Source organism: Lycium barbarum, chromosome 6 (genome assembly GCF_019175385.1).
Source record: "Lycium barbarum isolate Lr01 chromosome 6, ASM1917538v2, whole genome shotgun sequence".
Classification (NCBI taxonomy): Eukaryota; Viridiplantae; Streptophyta; class Magnoliopsida; order Solanales; family Solanaceae; genus Lycium; species Lycium barbarum.
In genome coordinates this window covers 23,670,545-23,683,362 of record NC_083342.1, presented here as the reverse complement: position 1 = coordinate 23,683,362, position 12,818 = coordinate 23,670,545, and positions in this window count along the sequence as shown.

Genomic DNA, 12,818 nt, shown 5'->3' with positions numbered 1-12,818 from the left:
AATTTGTGAAAGTAGGAGCTGAAACTTGTTTGTCTCACTAAGCTAATTAAGTGAATAAGTTAAAGAAATCCAGTTGTTTTTGAAGGTGAGACACAATAATGAAACGGTGGCTTCGTGGTGATTACCCAAGAAAAAGAAAACACAGCTTATGATGATTCCCTTTTTCTCAGGGCATTCTCTTGCTGAAAAGCGAGTGTGAAATGCCTTATGTGCTTTCTTTGGGGCTATACACTAAGCAGCTCACGCCAAAAAGGGTCTTGATCAAGGCACCGGCCTTCTGCCTTCTCGTGCCACAACTCAATCCTAATGGATTGTTCTTCCACTATTCACAATTTCCAGTTTGAGCAAAAGCGGTTTTTAGATAAAATAACGAAAGACGAAAACCGATCTGCTGCCTTAACTATAGAAAGATAAAAAAGGTATTCCTATACGTTGCAACTCTTTAGATAAATAGAAACTGAAAGTGTCATATGTCGAGATTCGACTATTATAACAGAAGGGACAGGGACTATCAAATTTGTCAACCGTAGTCACGCTTGATGGAGAAGAACCAATCACGAGTTCAGCCATTAGACATAGTTGAACCGTGTCATTGAACTACTGCGAGTTACAAAAGGAATAAAAAAAAGGAGGCTTGAAGTTCACAGGCCGACCCCGGCAATGGTTGCCCAAACGTAACCACGGTCAATAATTAAGGATCATGGGTCAACGGTCAACCATGCAAACAGTTACTCAAACAATCATCAATTTTATTTCTAACTTAGAAGAAAGTAGCGTATTTTGTGCAAGTCGTCTACGTGAAGAAGTAAGGTATCTAAATGAAAAAATTCGACAAGTTTAAGGGTCGCATGTATGTATGATATATATATCATAGCCTATTATAAAAGAAAAGTAGTTAATCGAAATTATTCATTTGCAATAAGAAAATTAACTAGCAATTTCAGGGATACAAGAGCATATATATAGAAGAAAGGGAAAAGGGTCATATATAACCATGTACTTTGGGAAAAGGTCTACATTTACCCTCCGTTATGATTTTATCCTTGCCATTATACTTTTAACTAAATGTACCCCTTTTGACTAACAGACCACTAAAAGCTTGGATATCCAAATTGTTGGCGAAGAAATAAGTACTTTTGAAAATTGAATACTTTTTTTTATTTTTAAGCGGAAATTGAAAAAGTTAGCTTTACAACATTCTTAGTTTTACGACTTATTGAGGCTAATATATATAATTAAAAGAGGTTATATATTTTACATGATTAACGTGTCTAAGCAATGAAATTTTGAGAACACGTACAAAAACTTTTTCAAACTTTGAGCCAGAAGTGTCTAATAGAAACACTTTATCATGTTTGGTGCTCTTAGTATATGTCGTAGTTTGAGTGTTTATAAATGAAATTTACTGGCAAGTTTAAAGGCCTATCGATGTATTCTGCCAAGCAAAAAACACGTATGTTAGAAAACTAAGGTGTATATCCAAACTTTTGGTGAAGAAATAAATACTTTAGAGTAATAGTGGAACTGATATTTCAGCTTTTAAGTAGTAAAAGAAACAGCTTCTCTAAAAAAAAATAAGAGTTTTTATTATTCTGTTTGTAGAAAAGGACAAAAATGCTCCAACAAGTAAAAGTTTTGTCTTGGTTCGAGTGGGATCATAACATTTCTCTTCTGCATGTCTATGGAGTTTTAAAAAAATTCAAACATCTCAGAAATAAATAGCGAGGTAGGAATTTCTCGAACTGCACTCCTTCGTATGTGTTAGGAGTTCATTGATGAGTTTGTGATTTTTTTTTATACTAGATGTCACTGCCCGTGCTAGCATGGTCCCAACAGTTTAGTTGTTTGTTTTTTAAATTTAATTATTATTTTCTTGAGCTAGAAGTTTTATCTCTTCTACTTTGCATTGTTTGTTTTCTGTTGTGCAGACTATTTTAGCCATGACTTATTGTTGTTGGTTCTTATTAAATGTTTATTGCATTTTATTTCATAATTTATTTTTGTTACAGTTTTTTTTGGCCGTCATTCAAGTACTAATTAATAATTATCAGGTATTAATATTGCTGCATATCAGGAGACCAGCATGCTCAGAATTTACAAATCACAGAAGAGGAAGAATTTTTCAAAAGTAAAGTTCTAAAAGTTCTATGTTATGCTGAAATAATTTTTAAATATATTAAATTTATTTAAACGTTTGGTCTATAAGTTTTGTCGAATCTCATTTAACTAGAGGTAGAAGGCTCGACTATTACAATACCTGAATTTTCAAGAAATTACGCTTAAGTATTTTGCTCTGATCCACAATGGATATATGGACATTTATTTTTATATTTATCGTTAATCATTAGAAATTACGTTTGGGGGTTCTAAAATGTAGCAGGAATAGTTATATTTTAAAGTTGGTCCGGGTTAAAACAAAGAGAATTTAAAGTTTGTGCTTTAGAGTTGAAGGTTTATAGATCATGCATTAAAATGTCAGTAGCGATATTTTCTAGAAACGGGTTAAACTATGCACTACTTACACGGACTTTTTTGAGCAAATTTCACTTAACACTTTTAATATTTTGGACTTGGGAATCAATACCCCTTCACCTTGTGAAAGATATAACAGGCCCCCTTAATCTTATTACGGCAAAAAATGAATTGAATCATTGCATGTATATTTAAAATGTCAAGAATAGCCTTCAATTAATATGGACTATAATATGTACTTTTTTCAATAACTAAATAATTTAAGCAAGTGCAATGTATCGTATAGAATTTTAAATTTTGATACCTCTAAATTTTTCTCATTTAGCTCTTCTTTTGATTTTCAAAACCTCATTTTGCTTCATGAAATATTCCTTGTGTAGGTTGCCTGGATGATACAATCTACACAAACATCCTGGATGGTGAAAAAACACCTAAAGCAGCCACTTACCCGGACCAAATAGGAGTGCGGGAGCATGATCTCAAACAAATTCATAAATTCCCTATCAAATGGATGTATAACCAACTCAGAGGTGAATTCCAAAACGCAACTTGGAGAAAGCTTATTTGTAATTGTATACGGTAAAAATTGGATATATATTAAATCGGTAAGACCAAAGACCGAAGGAAGAAAGGGACAAGAACGTGCACAAAGACTTTCATTCTGAACCGGAGGAATGCTTGGACCGAAGCAAAGGAATGGCATCATTTGGTCCGGTTTCTCCATGACCGAGTTGGTCGTTGCCATTGGTCCGTTTGGTCGTGGCCGTTAGTCCGTGTGATCGTGGTTGTTGGTCCGGGAAACCCGTTGTGCGATCGCCACGCGTCGATAACGTCCTGTCATGTTCAACTGCCAATCTTACGGGTGTCAGACCGTAAGACCAACCTAACCCAACATAATCCATTTCAGAACTTTTCTTTATTTTTTAGTTTTCTCTTGTTGTATGAAGCCCATGAGGCAACACTATAAATAAGGGTCATTGCCCACTTTTGAGGGGTTGACTTCCTCATATCAAGAACTCTTGTAATAGCAAAAATTATATAAACTCTCTCTCAAATATCTGATTTCGGTCCACACTTGTGTTCATCTCTTAAATTTATTCAATCAAGTAACACTCATATATTAGCAAACACACAAATCTACAGCAAACCACCGATTATCAATTGCTTCTTCATAGTATATTCATATATTTCTTGTCTCTATCAAATAGATTCAAGGCGCAACCACATATCCTATACCTCACTCACAAATTTAATTGATTATCCAAATTCGGGGTAAACAGTTTGGCGCCCACCGTGGGGCTAGGATAATAGTGGTCTTTTATCTTGATCCCTACCTTACCCATCAAAATCAAAAACACCTTTTGTTCGTCTCTAAGAAAAACGGACTAAATGGCTAGCAGTGGGCAATCTGGTCACGTCAACAACAACGAGATTGTGGCCGAAAATGAAGGCAGCGGGCCACGAGGATTACCAAACCCTGCTGACCCTAACCCCGTTAATTCGAGGGAGGGCCTGAACCATCAAAACACCGTGGACCAGGAGAATGCCGGCCGGCCGGCCACTGACCCTTTAAATACACACAATTCAATTACTTTGTCCCAGACACAGGGCCGGAAAGAACCGGATACCCCAAATGATAATGTTGACTTACGTTTAATCTTTGAAATGTTGCAGGAACAGAGAGCGGCGATTGCCGAACAGGGAATCGCAATAGCCCGGTTGCAAAACAGAGGGGATAAAACGACCTCGGAGGAGGCAAAGGGTGTTGCTGAACCCAGAAGAGATGAGGCACGGATGGTTGAGAGCGATGGGTCCGGAGCTGGGTCCTCCACCGAGGTTTTGAGAATGCTCAAAACTTTGGCAAAACGGGTAGACTCGACCGAGAAGAGGGTGGAAACATACAACTCTCGGGTGGACCAAATCCCGGGGGCTCCGCCTTTACTGAAAGGGTCGGATTCGAAGAGGTACGTCGAAAGGCCTTTTCCTCTGAGTGCAGCTCCGAAACTAATCCCGGAAAGGTTCAAAATGCCGGATATCCAGAAATATGACGGCACAACGGACCCGCACGAACACGTGACCTTATACACCTGCGCTATAAAAGGCAATGATATGGTAGAAGACGAAATTTAATCGGTATTGCTGAAAAAGTTTGGGGCAACTTTGTCAAAAGGAGCATTGACATGCTACGACCATCTGCCCGAGAATTCGATCACTTCATTTGAAATGCTCGCCGATGCCTTCATAAAAGCTCACGCCGATGCCAAGAAGGTGCAGGCCCGTAAGGCAGATATTTTCCGTATAACCCAGAGAGATGATGAATTACTGCGTGAATTTGTCAACCGATTCCAAAGGGAACGAATGGAGCTCCCCCCGGTTCCGGAAGAATGGGCTGCACAAGCTTTTACAAAGGGGCTCAATGTTCAGAGCTCAACGGCTTCATTCAAATTAAAGGAAAGCTTGCTGGAGTACGAGGCTGTGACCTGGGCTGATGTCCATAACCGATACGAGTCGAAGATTCGGGTGGAGGATGATCAATTCGAGCTTCCCCCGGGGCCAATAAATGTAAACAAAAGTTTTGAGAGACCAAGGAAAGGTTACGAAACGAAGGTCGAATCGTCGAGGGAAAGGTACCAGCCATACTCCCATTCGGATAAGCCAAGCTTTAGGTCGGAGAAATCAAGGGTTAGCCTAAGCCATTTCTCCGGTCGGGGTAATAAACGGGTCGAACGCCCGTCGAACAGTCGGGGTCTCTCATTCAGGAGCGATGCCTGAAGCTCTGTCGGCAACAAGGATTTGCTAAAGATATCGGAGTACAACTTCAATGTCAGTACCTCGGGCCTCGTCTCGGCTATTGTCCGTGTCCCGGATGTAAGATGGCCAAGATCTCTAAGGTCGGATCCGGGCCAACGGGACCCGAGCATAGTGTGTGAATACCATGGAACCCATGGACATAGAACCGAGGATTGTCGCCAGTTAAGAGAGGAGGTAGCCCGGTTACTGAAGAATGGTCATCTCCGAGAATTGTTGAGTGAACGAGCCAAAAATCACTACAAGGAAAGGGAGGCTCATAAAAGAGCCGAGTCAGTAGAACCCCAACATATAATCAACATGATAGTTGGGGGTACCGATGCCCCTCGAGGGCCGGTGATGAAACGGGCCAAGGTTTCTGTTGTTCGTGAAAAACGCAGCCGGGATTATTTACCCGAGGGTTCTATCTCTTTCAGCAACGAGGATGCAAAAGGCATCATTCAGCCGCACAATGATGCATTGGTAATTTCTGTACTTATCTTTAAAACTCAGGTTAAACGTATTTTGATTGACCCAGGTAGCTCAGCCAACAGCATCCGGTGGAGAGTGGTCCAACAGCTAGGGCTGCTCGATCAGATCGTACCGGTAGCCCGGGTACTCAGCGGGTTCAACATGGCGAGCGAAACCACAAAGGGGGAGATCTCATTGCCGGTGAACATCGATAGCACTATCCAGAAAACGATGTTCTATGTAATCGAACGGGACATGAAGGATAATGCACTGCTGGGTAGACCTTGGATACATAGCATGAGGGTCGTGCCCTCAACATTGCATCAGCTGCTGAAATTCCCAACCCCGGAAGGGATAAAAACCATCTGAGGTGAACAACCCACTGCAAGGGAGATGTTCGCGGTCGAGGAGGCGATACCTCAGCCCAAAAAATCGGATCACAAGGAAGAAGACCCAATCGGAGGACCGGATGCCAAATAGCAATCAAAGCACACGGGGTTGGACCCGGGGTATGAAGATGATGATTTCGATGTACCTAGGTCATTCGTCATGCCGGATGACTCGGATGCGACCAAGTCAACAGTAGAGGAGCTGGAGCAGATCATCTTGTTCGAATACCTACCAGACAGAAAGGTATACCTGGGCACGGGGTTAACCTCGGAGCTCAGGAACAAATTAATTGAATTTCTTCGGGCTAATGCAGATTGCTTCGCGTGGTCCCATATAGATATGACAGGTATACCACCGAAAGTAGCAACTCACAAGCTCAGCTTAGACAGGAAGTTTCCCCCGGTGAAGCAGAAAAGAAGACCCATGGCGGAAGCAAAACTGTCACGACCCAGCTAGGGGCCGCGACGGGTACCCGGGGCTAACCACCGAGCACCGCTCGCTCTACTACTCATCATGCTCATTAACTACTCTTTTATCGATTTTACGCTCAAATCATAAGAAAGGCATCTTTCATTTGTAAACATAAATAGTTTCATATACATAAGCCCTTTAGGCTATCAAAATAATATATAGAATTATACCATATTGACCCTGTCAGACCACATAACCCACACTGTGTATCTACGAGCCTCTACTGAAGTACAAAATGCATAGAGGGGACAGGACCCCGTCGAGCCCAACATATACAAATATACACAAAAGAATAATCAAGCACCTGCGGAACAAAGGAGTGCTTTCAATCGACTAACAGCTCCTACGAGTCTGGCTCAAGCTCGCCTCCCTGTCTACCTGTGGGCATGAACACAGCGTCCAAAGAAAACGGACGTCAGTACGAATATTGTACTGAGTATGTAAGGCATGAATGAAATAAATATAATAGGAGGATCGTGAGCCATGAGAGAAAGATCTAACCTGCAAGAGTGTCATAAGCAAATACATTTTGTACATATATCATATTTTACGTAATTATGGTACACATGTCATCACATCACATATCTCGTCACATCACATATCTCATCGTTATCCCGCGTCCGGGTAACCATCATATGCCGCCCACTAGTGGTGATCATGCCCAGCCCCTCTAGGCTCGGTGTAACATCGCAACCCGCCTTAGCGGTGACATGCCCGGCCATCTAGGCATGGTGGAACCATATGCAGCCCGTCGTAGCGGTGACATGCCCGGCCATTCTGGCGCGGTGGAATTTCATCATCACATAATCAATCATTACCCATCTCTATTGCACATATCATGAACGCATCACAATCTTATCATAGCTTGGCATATTCATACATAATATAGGCATATTATAAGTTAGCATTATTGATCATCTTATAAACATACCATGACTTTACATCATTTCACATTTAGCATTAGGGGTATACATTAGACTTTGAAGACAACCGTGGCTATGTCGGGGTGACGTAAGGTCGTGAGCCCCCGATTACATTATGAACATTTATGAGTACCTTGCCTCACCTTGAAGGAAAGAGTGCATAAGGTGAGTATTAACAATAATGACATCATCAGCGTTATGGGATCATCATATCATGAACTATCGAATCTCTATACTTCAACTCATTATCATTATTATCATGCTCGTATGTAATTTAGTATATTTAAGGACTCATAAGTTCCATCATATAGGAGGACCATGGAAAGTTTGAAAGATTCATGCCTTTGAAGGAAGGGATAAGCCTCACATACCTTTGACGTTTAACTAAGCTATCGCTTGCGTGTTCTCCTTTAATGCACACATTCTACCTTCAAGAGAATTTATATCGTCATTAGCTAAGCAATTATAACAACGGGCTTTCTAAAGCTAGGGAAAATTAGGCAGCACCTCCTTTGTTTACACTACTTTTCCCATGTTCTATATCAACTCCCAAACGCTCACAACAACATTCACAATATTGCAATCAACAATCATCATTCATATACATTGATCACACTCCACCATTTCTCTTTAATTTCTCCACATTTATGGTTATAGCTTACTATCGCGTTTTCTCATGTATCACACTTATTCCATGGCCTAAATATCATTTATAACGTATTCACAATCACAACACCCCAACATTTATGATTCAATCCAACTACCATCCAAACATGACACTATTCACTCATTAATGACCCATTTCCTATGTCTTTCTACAATTCAAGTATATTAACCTTCCAATACCTTAAACAACATGCTTTAGTCATGAAACGTACCTTAGATGATGGTTGAACAAGTCTTGAGTGGAATTTCTCCTCTAGCACCAAAACCCTACTTCACTTCCTTTGGGTTTTCTTGAGAGAGATGAACTTTAGTTAGGCTTCATACACTTTATTTCATGGATTTGGTGTTATTGATCATGGATTTCCTTTGGTTTTCTTGTGATGAAGAGTAGAGAGTATTCTAGAGGTTTCTAGAGAGAAATATCGTGGTGATTTACGATCGCAGTTTACGGGCGTATTTTAATTTACGGTCCGTATTCCAAGTCGTATTTAACCATTTAAACATTTGACAGAAATTTGAAGTTTTGTGAGTTGAAATACGACATGGTGGTTTACGGGCCGTATACCACTTTACGGTCTGTATTTCACTTTACGGTCGACTAGGCCGAAATGCAAATCTGCGACTTTCAAGTCTTCAAAACCTATAATTAGTCATTGTGGAGCATAACTTATCTCTTGTTCCCATTGCCTTTGAAATCTTACATAGGGTCGTCAAACGTCGTTCCCTTCTTGTTAAAACATCATATTCTCGTATTCTTCGTTAGTCTGTTCGTTGTACGATCATGGAAAAATTTACGAGGTGTAACAAAAACACGCCTTCGTAAAAGACGAGGTAACAAAGCTTTTAAAAATAGGTTCTATCCGGGAGGTAAAGTACCCGGACTGGCTAGCTAACGTGGTAGTGGTACCCAAGAAAGGTAATAAATTTCGAATGTGTGTTGTTTATAAGGATTTGAACAAAGCATGCCGAAGGATTTATTTCCGTTGCTTCACATCGATAGAATGATCGATGCGACGGCCGGGCATGAGATGTTAAGTTTTCTCGATGCCTACTCCGGGTATAACCAGATTCGGATGCACCCGGAGGATCAAGAGAAAACATCCTTCATTACCCGATATGGGACTTACTGTTATAATGTCATTCCTTTTGGATTAAAAAATGCCCGTGCAACTTACCAACACCTAGTTAATGGGATGTTCGAAAAACAAATAGGGAAAACAATAGAAGTTTACATTGACGACATGGTGATCAAGTCCCTGGAAACAGAGGACCATTTAAAACATTTGCAGGAAACCTTCGATGTGCTCCGCAAGTATAACATGAAGCTCAACCCGGAAAAATGCGCCTTTGGGGTCCGGTCCGGCAAGTTTTTGGGTTTCATGGTGTCAAATCGGGGGATCGAGATCAACCCGGACAAGATCAAGGCTATCGAGGATATTGAGGTGGTGAATAACGTCAAAGGAGTACAAAGGCTCACCGGGAGGATAACGGCGTTGAGTCGCTTCATATCGAGGTCCTCGGACAAGAGTCATCGCTTCTTCTCCCTATTGAGGAAAAAGAACGACTTCGTTTGGACACTGGAGTGTCAAAGAGCTTTACAAGAATTAAAGAGATACCTGTCCAGCCCACCGCTGTTAAACACGCCAAAGGCAGACGAGCAACTCTTTCTTTACCTTGCTGTCTCCGAGATAGCGGTAAGTGGTGTTTTGGTCCGAGAAGAATCAGGTACGCAATTCCCTATCTATTATGTAAGTAGAACTTTGGGGGATGCGGAGACCCGGTATCCCCACTTGGAAAAATTGGCATTGGCATTGGTAAGTGCTTCTAGAAAACTCAAGCCCTACTTTCAATGCCATCCAATATATGTAGTGACTACTTACCCCCTAAAAAACATCATGCATAAACTGGAATTATCGGGTAGACTAACTAAATGGGCCATAGAAATTAGCGGATATGATATCGAGTACTAACCTCGAACGGCCATCAAGTCCCAGATCTTGGCAGATTTTGTGGTAGATTTCACCCCGGCTATTGTCCTCGAGGTCGAGAAAGAACTTCTGCTGACCCCGGGGAGAGAGCCTCGGGTATTTGGTCGCTACATACGGATGGAGCCTCGAACCTCAAAGGTTCTGGGCTAGGAATCGTCCTTAGAACCCCGGCCGGGGATGCCATTCGGCAATCCATTAGAACTATTAAATTGACTAACAATGAAGCCGAGTATGAGGCTATGATTGCAGGTTTGGAATTAGCCCGGAGCATGGGGGCCGAAATAATCGAGGCAAAATGCGATTCACTCTTGGTCATAAACCATGTGAACGGTGTCTTCGAGGTCAAGGACGAACGGATGCAGAGGTATCTGGAAAAAATCCAAGTGATACTACACCGGTTCAAAGAATCGACCATACAGCATATACCGAGGGAGCAGAACAGCGAAGTCGATACATTGGCAAATTTGGGATCTTCGGTCGAAGGGGAAAAAATCAACCCCGGGACTACGGGGCACTTGTTGAACACGGCTATAGAAAACGGACATGCCAAAATAAACACAATGGGTTTAACTTGGGATTGGCGCAGCAAGTACATTGACTACTTGCGTGATGGAAAGCTCCCGAATGACCCAAAAGAATCACGGTCATTAAGGACCAAAGCTGCGCGCTTCTGTTTGGTAGACGACCAATTATACCGACGGTCCTTCTTCGGTCCCCTGGCCAATTGTTTGGGTCCTGGAGAAACGGAGTATGTGATGAGGGAGGTGCACGAAGGAACGTGCGGCAATCATTCCAGTGCTGATGCTCTGGTCCGAAAGATTATCAGGGTTGGTTATTATTGGAACCGGATGGAGGAAGACTCAAAGAATTTTGTCCGAAAATGTGACAGGTGTCAGAGACATGCTCCGATGATTCATCAGCCCGGGGAGTTGCTGCATTCGGTGGTGTCACCCTGGCCTTTCATGAAGTGGGGAATGGACATTGTCGCTCTATTACCATGGGCACCAAGTAAAGCCCGTTTTATTTTGTTTATGACTGATTATTTCTCCAAATGGGTTGAAGCGCAGGCCTTTGAAAAAATCAGAGAAAAGGAAGTCATTGACTTCATATGGGATCACATCATCTGTCGTTTCGGCATCCCTACCGAGATAACCTGTGATAATGGTCCTCTGTTCATGGGCGGCAAAGTCAACGATTTCCTCGAAGGGTTGAAGATCAAGAAAATTGTATCAACCCCATACACCCGTGTGCAAACGGACAGGCGGAATCCACGAACAAGACAATAATCCAAAATCTGAGGAAAAGACTTGAAGCATCAAAGCATCACTGGAAGGAAATATTATCGGAGGTGTTGTGGGCTTACAGAACCATATCGAAATCAAGCACGGGGGAAACTTCTTTCTCGTTGGTCAACGGGGCTGAAGCCCTTATCCCTGTGGAAGTTGGTGAACCGACCCTCCGGTTCAGATATACGACCGAGGAGTCGAATGAGGAGGCCATGGCCGTAAAACTCGACCTCACGGATGAACTTCGCGAAAACACGTTGGTCCACATTGCTGCCCAGAAACAGAGAGTGGAAAGGTACTACAATCGGAGAGCCAATTTTCGTCATTTCCAAGTTGGGGACTTGGTGCTTCGAATAGTTATCTTGAACACCAAGAATCCCAACGAAGGAAAACTGGGTCCGAATTGGGAAGGACCGTACAAGATAACCGTGGTAACGGGTAAAGGATCGTACCAGCTGGAGTCCATGGATGAGCAACGGTTGCGCTATAACTGAAATGTGGCTCATTTGAAAAGATACTACTGCTAAGGTATGGACTCCCCGTGTTTTTCTATTTTGACCTCCCTTTTTTGCAGGGAGTCGAGTACCGGGCAAAGAAAAGAATCTAAATCTGAAAACACGTGTTGCACTCTTTTCCTTAGTACGGTTTTGTCCCGAAATGGGTTTTCTGACAAGGTTTTTAATGAGACAACAAGTACAACGTGTTACTCGACAAAGATAAAGGACAAACGTCCGGATACTTGGGGTCGCACCCTACGGGTGGGGACTCAATAGCACTCTCTCGATCTTGCAGCTCGGATGAGCGCTAGGGGACTATAATACCCACTTCGAAGTTTACCCCGATTAGCGGAAATCGGAGGAGCTCAACAAGCAAAACCGGACCTAAAATATCAGGTTTCGATGTAAGGACCAAACGATCAGAATGAATCGTGTCCACGCAATATTTGCTACAGCAAAACCAAGAACCGGACCTTCTGTATTAGGTTCCAATGTAAGGACCAAACGATCAGAATGAATCGTGTCTATTTAGTATTTGCTACGGCAAAGGCAGCAGGAAAAATTTCATTCTCATCTATATAAATACTTGCAATGCAAAAATTTTCGAAAGTTTGGATAACATTATCTCAAAATGTCTTACTGGTAAAGCACTTTACCCGGATACCCGATACCCGGCATGTCACGACCCAACCCCGTAGGCCGTGACTAGTACCCGATCTGGGCACCCGAACGCATCTATCAAATGCTATCTCAAATTGTATCAAACGCATTCTACTATATAGCAGAAGCCGACAAGGCTTTATTTCAAATTTAGTTAATTTCCAGAAAAATTTCGGCAGAGTTTCCTTTGTTTTACGGACTATCCAA